The sequence below is a fragment of the Pseudopipra pipra genome, chromosome 7 (genome assembly GCF_036250125.1).
Source record: "Pseudopipra pipra isolate bDixPip1 chromosome 7, bDixPip1.hap1, whole genome shotgun sequence".
NCBI lineage: Eukaryota > Metazoa > Chordata > Aves > Passeriformes > Pipridae > Pseudopipra > Pseudopipra pipra.
The window spans coordinates 7,821,501-7,829,659 of record NC_087555.1 but is presented as its reverse complement, the minus strand read 5'-3'; the positions used below and the strand labels follow the sequence as shown (position 1 = coordinate 7,829,659).

General features: G+C 40.1%; 1 long non-coding RNA gene across 6 annotated transcripts; it reads left to right on the top strand.

The window, feature by feature from the left end:
• Positions 1–8: 8 nt before the first annotated feature.
• LOC135416983 (uncharacterized) lies at positions 9–7,877 on the top strand. Of its 6 annotated transcripts, none has more exons than XR_010431849.1 (5): positions 9–333; positions 1,790–1,828; positions 2,395–4,087; positions 4,942–5,095; positions 6,195–7,877. It is a non-coding gene; the product is annotated as an uncharacterized LOC135416983 (long non-coding RNA). The 6 variants fall into 6 exon arrangements; XR_010431852.1 differs by having other exon boundaries at positions 9–1,828; positions 6,195–6,324; positions 7,672–7,877; XR_010431850.1 differs by having other exon boundaries at positions 9–1,828; positions 6,195–6,503; positions 7,258–7,877.
• The last annotated feature ends 282 nt before the right edge of the window (positions 7,878–8,159 follow it).

The following is an 8,159-nucleotide window of genomic DNA, read 5'->3' as shown; positions in this document are numbered from 1 at the left end:
CAACCTGAACCTCCCCGGCGCAGCCTGACGCTGTGTGCTCTCGTCCTGTCACTGGTCGCCTGGGGGAAGAGCCCGACCCTCCACCTGGCTACAACCTCCTCCCAGGAGAGAAACTTCCCCCGGCCGCTCTCCCCGGCCATGCCCAGGCGGAGGGACAGGTGGGCAGGCACGGGCCGGCCCGTGAGGGCGGTGCCGCCGTCACCCACCGCAGCAGCCCGGTCCCGGCTGGCCCCGGGCGCCTGCGACGGAAAGTCCTGTGCTTGGGTCTGGAATTGCGCGGGGCTGAGAGGAAAAACGCGTTAACTGCCTTGTTTATGCAGAGGAAACTGAGAGGTGAGCTTTGTTTAAAACCCGGCTTGTCCGCCGACTTGGACGAGCTGTGCCTTTTTTGAGGTACTGAGCACATCGTGTTCCTGTATCTGGAGAAAAACCGCCGTCAGAAGCGATGTGGGTGTCTGGAATAAACCATGATTTGTGCTGTCTGGGCCCTTCACTGCTGCTTTGGAGTAGTAATTGCAGTTCTTGCACAGCTGTGTATTTTTGGCTGCTGTTTACACTGTTGAAACTATCTCTGGTATGCTTGTAATTGATTTTTGAACAGTTCCGCTTCACAATAACAGGGACAGGTGCGTTCGGGGGGGTCAGTTGTGATTATCCTGCTGTAAGCCAAGTTATGTCCCTTTTTTCACTGCTGACTGAATTCTGGTTGGGAGGTTAAGTGAGGATCCCGCAGGGAGAGTAGCGCAAGCATTGGAATATTGTGGTTATAGGATGTGAGAGAGCAACCCAGAAACTTGGCTGCTAATCTCAGGTGTTTTTTCAGTTTAACAGTGCTCACTTTTTGGAGCTGAGAGCAGAATTTACAATTTCTGCCTCATCACTGCTGTTGAGTGTAACAGCTGTGTTGTTCTCTCATTCTGGTGAATATTTTAGAACCCAAAGGCAAATGCACCCTAGTGCTCTCTCTGTGTGGGACAGTCCAAGTTTAGAGCCACAGACACCGAGTAAAACCTGAGTTCAGTCATGAAGAAAAAAGCAAGGACTCTAGGAAAAGATAGTGCCTTTAATCCATGTTATTATGTGAATGGGAAAGGGCTTCTTATCTCTTTAGTCCAGGTCTACACTAAATGTAGTCAAGTCTAGTTAAAACGCAGCAGCTTGGTGTGTTGACCTTTATCCTGGATGAAGGAGAAAGATAAATACCTTGTGCATTTTAATGCATATGTTTTTGTTATACTGGCGTAATGCACATTTAGTTTTATCATTTTAAGAGGTCTGCCATAACTTTAGAAGCTGATAAACCATCTAGACCTCAAGAATACCCCTGGACCAGGAGGGTAAATATCAGATCTGCTATAGTGACACAATCCAATTCACTGTAATGTTTCATATTTAGAATAGCATTTCTAATAACTTTTGGGCAGCATTACATAGAACAATTACACAGTGCATCTACAGATGAAAAAGCCCTGTGTATAATAACTACCAAGTGGTCTTTTGGTACTGAAATCACATTAATTGTAGCTGCACTACTGGGTTTTAATGCTTGAGCATGGGAAGGAAAACATGAATTAATTGTGTTACTGGAAGCAGAGAAATCTGGTGCTGAAGGTAGTGCCTGTGTTGTGGGGGAACAGTGCTCTGCACTGGTAACTGGTACTGGCACCATATGGTTTATTTTATCTATCTATGCTCCTACCTTATGATATACATTCCTGTTCTAATCCTTTCTCTCTTTTTTTAAATTTTTCATTTATTTGAATGTCTTTCTACTATCATGTGAATAAAGAAATTTGATCTTGAAGATCTCATGTCACATTTAATGAAGGTAAGTTTATGTGCAGAGCTTATTCTCAGGTCTCGCTTCATGAAATAACTGATAGTACTTTCCCAGAATTTCATTCAAAAAGAGCTTAAAAGACTTTTGTATTCAAGGTTAAAATGATTGCCATAAATTTATTAGAAGTCCTCTGTGTGTATTTCAAAAAAAAAGAAGTCTTGTTCTTGTGAAACGGGCATTGCCTGCCTGCTCGTCCTGCCGAGTACCATGCTCCATCTCCTTCTGCTCAGCAGCTTCTCAGGAATCCAGGGGGCAGTGTGTACCAATTCCTATCACGAGTAGTGGAATAAAATTACTTTGCTTATACCCATCGTGTCTCAGTGTTTGTGATTTTGGGAGTTCTCACGGACCTAGAACAGTATTCAAGTGAATAAGGAGCAGAACTAATCTAACTTGTTGTTTGTTTGCATTTGTTTGAAGTGGTGGCTTTGTATGATTTTCTGATTTATTAGTTTAAATTTACACTTTCAGTATATACAATTGATAGGTCTGTCTGTTCAAAGAAATTTGCCTTTGTATTTCCCAGAGTAGTGTTTTGTAATGTCTTGATTCAGTGCATTCCAGTGATGGAGGAACTAATCAATAGGAATACAATCACTTCTGAAAGAATTACAAGTAAGTTTCACAACCTTTTTTATGCATTGCAAATAATCAAGCAAATATTTCATGTATTGGCCAACGATTTCTTTGCATTTTGAATTCACTGTGTGACTATGTAAATAATTCTAGGTAAACTAGTTGGAGAAAATGCAGTTGTAGTTCTACAACATTTATTTTAATATTGTAGATTAAAATATAATTACTTTTGAATATCTTATCAATTTAGAAGAAAAGCCTTCCAGGGAAAGAGGCAAATTCTTTCTTAACAAGTGTTTCTAAACAAGTGTTACTAGAGAGGTTTATGTACTGTGTTTAGCCTTTTAATTTTTTAAGATGTTCAGACATTTGTGAAATTCCATGTAAATCACACAGTCTAAGAGTGGTCAAGAGAAAAAAACACAGTGCTGACTTCAGGGGAGCAGAATGATGGTCCCCAAGGTGGGGTGTGATACACTGCTGTACCACTGCAATTCATAAAGTCAGTAGCACAATATAGGACAAATATCTGATTTGAAATGCTAATTACATTTTACATTCGGCTTTGTTTGCAGCTGATTTCTTACTTCCTTGTACCTTGTTTGTTCTCAACCTTGCTCCTTAATAGAATATCCAGGTATGTATCATTGTCTGAAGACTGCTCAGAGAGAGCTGTGGTAACTCCCTTGCTGTCCCCTGCACAAGGCTTTGATCCAAGTGGGATCCCAGTTGGGTAACATTTCAGCATGAGGGCAACGTATCTGGTACTTTTCAAAATCTGTTGTGTTTGCAAACTCCACTGTTGGTCTTGAATGGCTTTTTGTCATCATAAATCAAAATAATAGAAAAAATTGCTGATAGTGACAGGTCTTCCATTTTGTGTCTTTCTCAACTAGCTTGTGGACTGCAAAGAGGTTCCTGAAATTCATGCCTTGAGGTCTTCTGTAAGGAAATTTGCAATAAGAAAGGCTGCTTGTTTTATAACTCCATCATTTAGGAGGTGATGTGACTGACTCGAAGAGTTGGTGACTGATTTGCCTGTGTAAACTTGCTTAAAGCAGAGGCAGTGAATTCATGTTGATTTCAGTTTGAGGAATATATTTATTTTAAGGGAAATTACATTGTTTTTCTTTCTGTGGTACACAAAAATTAGCATCTGATTTAGTGAAAGAAAAATTAACATGACAGAGATGACAACTGAGTATGTGGCAGGGACACGTGCTGTTGTGGGAAGCTCCTGCAGTGGGGCACATCAGTAGTTTTCAAGTTGGGAAAGCAGCTCTGCTGAGAGGGGAGGGCTGGTTTATAGTGAGATCAGGTTCCTGTTATAATAACGAGTCACAGCTCCCGGCAGCACTAGAGGGTGCTGGAGGAACGACTGCAACATTAACAACTCTGTGTTGGAAATCCAGAATCCCAGGAAAGTCGAGTTTAGTGCCCCTTAGAGGTCTCAGCTCCAACCCAGCCTTGCCATAAACAGCACACTCATGTTCTCCTGCTGGATCCACTGTAAAGGGAAGGCAGTCACCTGGAGGGACTCCATTGTGTGACACACTCCATTTCCTTAGGACTGGTCAACAGGTGATGGCATCTTGTGTGTGACACTGTGAAAGCATCAATGGGTCACCAAAAGGAAAAAATACAAGAATGAAACTGTACATGCTCATCTCAGTAAGTGTTACCACCTGTAGCAGTGATCCTGACTGGAAGGCCATTGGATATCAAGGAGTTAGTGATCCAGGGTGCACTTAACTTGAGCTGGGGTGCAGCTCAACCTTTGGGCTTGTGTTGTGGCACACAAACCCCTTGGCCACAGGTTGAACTCAGCCAGCTCTTTGCAACAGAGCAGCCTGCAGGCAGCTCCCACCTAATTCCAGGAGTTAAGCTCCCTGCCTGGCATTAGGGAATGCAGCAGGGGGTTCTTTCCTGAACATGCCTTGTTTGATAGTGGGAATGACCAACAGAGTGCCAGAGTGTTTGTCTCTCCTGTGGTAGAATCTTCATGACCGGAAGGGGAGAATCTCTTCCATGGAGGGGTTTGCCCGGCATGGACCAGAGGCCAGTTTGATGCTACACCCCCAGGGGTTCCTACCATCTGAAGGGATCTGAAATTATCTATACTATGCTCTCTTTAGAGTGTTAGACCTTCAAAATAGCATTTTAAATGATAAATTCTTTCTTACTGAGATCATAATGGATCAACACATTCTGGTGCAAGACATTATAATAAAAGTATTTTAGCCAATATTTTTGTTTTAAAATAAATGTAAATATTGTAATCATTTTTTTGAAAAAGTTTTGGTTTGAGGCTTTTCTAAATTGAGGGACTAAGCATATGGTGGGAATGAGGAGAGGTAGACCTTATAAATGGCAATTTGAATCTTGGTAGTGATTCTGAAGTTGGCCTTTAAAATAATTTCATCTCTTTGTATGCTTTGGTCTGTGATAAATTGTGAAACACTACATAGTATACTTTCAGTTTCATTTTAAATAGCTAATTTTGAATGTACTCTTTTCTTTTGAAGATTACAAGAACATTTAATATTACAGAGTTCTTGGTTTTTAAAGAGTGGCTGTTAGCAAGCAAGGATACAGTTTGAGAGGAGTGGGAATAAAATGAGCCTCAATCCTATTTACCTCAAGCAGCTGCTGAATCTCCAGAGTGTCCTGTTCCATAAGGTATGTGAAGATATTTTTTTTCTTACCACTAGCAAAGGGAGAGAAGCTTTGTTCAGCTGGGGAAGGTATGTACTGCAGTAGTAACAAAAAGATACTGGAATAAAAGGAGAGACTCTTTTAGAAACTTCATGCCTGTACTGTAACAGATGTTCACAGCCTTTCCTCTGATATAAATGAGCTGTAATGATGCATTACTGTGTGTAAACAGTGTTCTCCAGCTCTTAGTGTTTCCAACCACAAAGCAGGAGATTGTAAGCTTTACAATCAGTAAAGCTTGTCAGATTGTAAGCTTTACAAGTCAGCTCTTTTCATCTGACTTGTGTTAATTCCCTACTATTGATAATCATCCCAATTTTAAAAATCCCATCCTATTCCTGTTAAAACCAGCAAGAACAGAGCCCAGCATTGGATTACATTCCCAGTGCCTGGGCAGAAGCAGGCCAAAGAGACTGGGGTCTTGGTGCAGCTTTAGTGTCTTTGTAAAAAATCTCACTGCAAAAACTTGAAACTCATAGAGACAGTGGTACTTTTTTGAATTAGTGCATAAGGATTAGCCTGCACTACTTCTTGAGAAGCAATTCAGTGAGCAAACAAAGACTCTTCCTTTTTTTCAGTGTCATTAATTAATTTAAAATATTCCTTATGAGAGGTGTTTATCTTAATGGGAGAGGACACAGAGAGCCTCAAGGGTTCATAGATCAGAGGGAGTGATACTTCAGAACTGATGGGTGCCTTGGCCCAAGTAATGCAATAGAATAGGTCAATTCATTATCCACTTTCCCTTTTCTGATATTGCAACTAGCAGGATTTACTTGTTTTTTCTTCTCACACACCTATATCTCATGAGAAATGTACCCTCTGCTTTCTTCCTGCATTTTGCACTGATGCCGTGCCATTTATGTTATTTGGCTGACACACATGGGCTGATGTTGAAGGGTATGTACCCTTTACTGTTTGTCAGATCTCCTCTGACATAAACAATGCCAACAAGACTCTAGTTTATAAGTCTATTCAAGTTGAGATAAAACTCATTTCCCAGATTATTTCCAAGCGCTGAGTCCAGATGCCTGTTGGTAAAGTTTGGACTTTTCTCTTGCAGCAGCTGCAGAGTGGATTTTTTTGAACAGTTGTATTGAGTTTCATAGCAAGGAAAACTGTTTTGTTGACAAGTGGTTGTTACCATGATCTCTACTGAAAGTAAGATGTCAGAAGGAAGAGCGAGTCCAAATGTCTTTCAGAGTTGTGGGGTATCTTTTTAGGCACAATGTTTTTAGCATTCTAAGTAAATGCTGCTGCTTTAAACAGGCTAAAACTAATATAAACAAACTGAACTGAAGGCTTGTAGCTGGTAGAAAGAAGTCAGTCATGATGAAATAGCTTTGTATTTTAAAGCCTAATGAACTGACAAGTGTAAATTAACAGGAGAATATCTCCTAGCTTACATGCAAGTAAAAGGTGGTGTGAAGTGTTGTTTAGTCATGACGCCCTCCAAATTCTCTCCTGCCTAACCCAGACATGGCTGTCCAGTTGTAGGGCTGCCCATTTCACATTCTTAATCCATAGGCACTAATTCTAACTGAAGGATCTTATAGGAAGTGGTATGCACATCCAGTATATCTTTTACATACCCTTTCCCCAAAGTTTACTAGAACTTGGTATCTGATGGAGCAAAGACTGTCTTTGGGTTTAGATTCATGTTGCCTATAGCAGTTGTTGCTATCATTCATGTTGCTAATGTTTTGTAGCTTTTATTAGGACATCTTTTCTGGAGGCTGCATGTTCCATTGGCACCTGATCCACACAGTGTACTTGGAGGGCACTGACAGAGTAAGAGTTCATAGGGATAAACAGCTGATTTCATGGCTTAGAAGGAAGGTGGTGTTCCAATGAACTAATAAGGGTAGCACCATATTTTTGCAAGCAAGTTGCAATGTCTTTGCTGTCTTCAAATAATGCCAGATCTCAATGAGAGATCCCAGCACAAGTAGCTGCATGAACTTCTGGACTTAATTCATGATATCCTTGAAATGTATTCTTGCAGAAAGAACCTGATGTTGTTCACCTCAAACCATGCTTGAGGTCCATCTAGACCAGAACACTGTAATACACCCCTACTTTTAGAAGTCACTAAAGTGGTGGAGCTTACCAGGTGTTTGATACAGTTTATTAGTTAAATGGAGGTGAGGGAAAACATGGTGTGGGATGGAAGCATTAATTTGGGTTACCTTGGTTACCTGGGTGTTCATGAACACTAAGTCTGCCTCCTGTTCCAAATTATACTTAAATCTCATTTTTCTCTCTGTTGGACTAAAATGTCTTGTTTTTATGAATAAACACCTTGGGTTGTACTATTTTAGAACATCTGGGGAAGTTTATGCCAATTGAAATTCTTTAGACATTGTGGTGAAAGTAATCTGATTTACCTGGTTTTCCATACTTGTTATTCCTGTGAGAGAGGATCTTCCTGAGATACCTATCCCTCTAAATTCTTTCCCCAGAAAAAAATATCTAGTTGGAATTATTTGCTTGTTTTTCTTGGTTCCATTTCATTTTCATTTCAATGCTGTCTCTTACAGGTTTATGCAACTTTGTGGAAGAAACTGAATCATAAGCCAAAATAAAATGGAATAAATATGAAAGTTCTGTGACAAACTCCTCTGTTTGATATGGACTGAAGTCAACAAAAATATTTTTCTCTGCAATATACTATCTACACTTCAATTGTAAGCTGGGCTATTTGCTGCCTTGGAAGTCCAAAGGAAATAAATATATTTTATGTTTACTTTGTCACACTTTAGATTACACAGACATTCAGTACAGAGCCTCCATTGACCCAGGATGTCCTTTGGTCAAAAACACAGTCACCTGAAACTAAATTGGAATAGTCTTGAAACAAAATCATGAAAGCTTTAATTTTCTTTCTTATTTGTGGATTCATATGTAATAATAATTTTGCTTCATAACTTCAGACTGAAAAATAGTTTTTAGTATCTATGAAGCTTTTCCTTCAAATACATTTAATATTTTATGGCAGAATCCTAAGAAGCATGGTAATGTTAGGTAC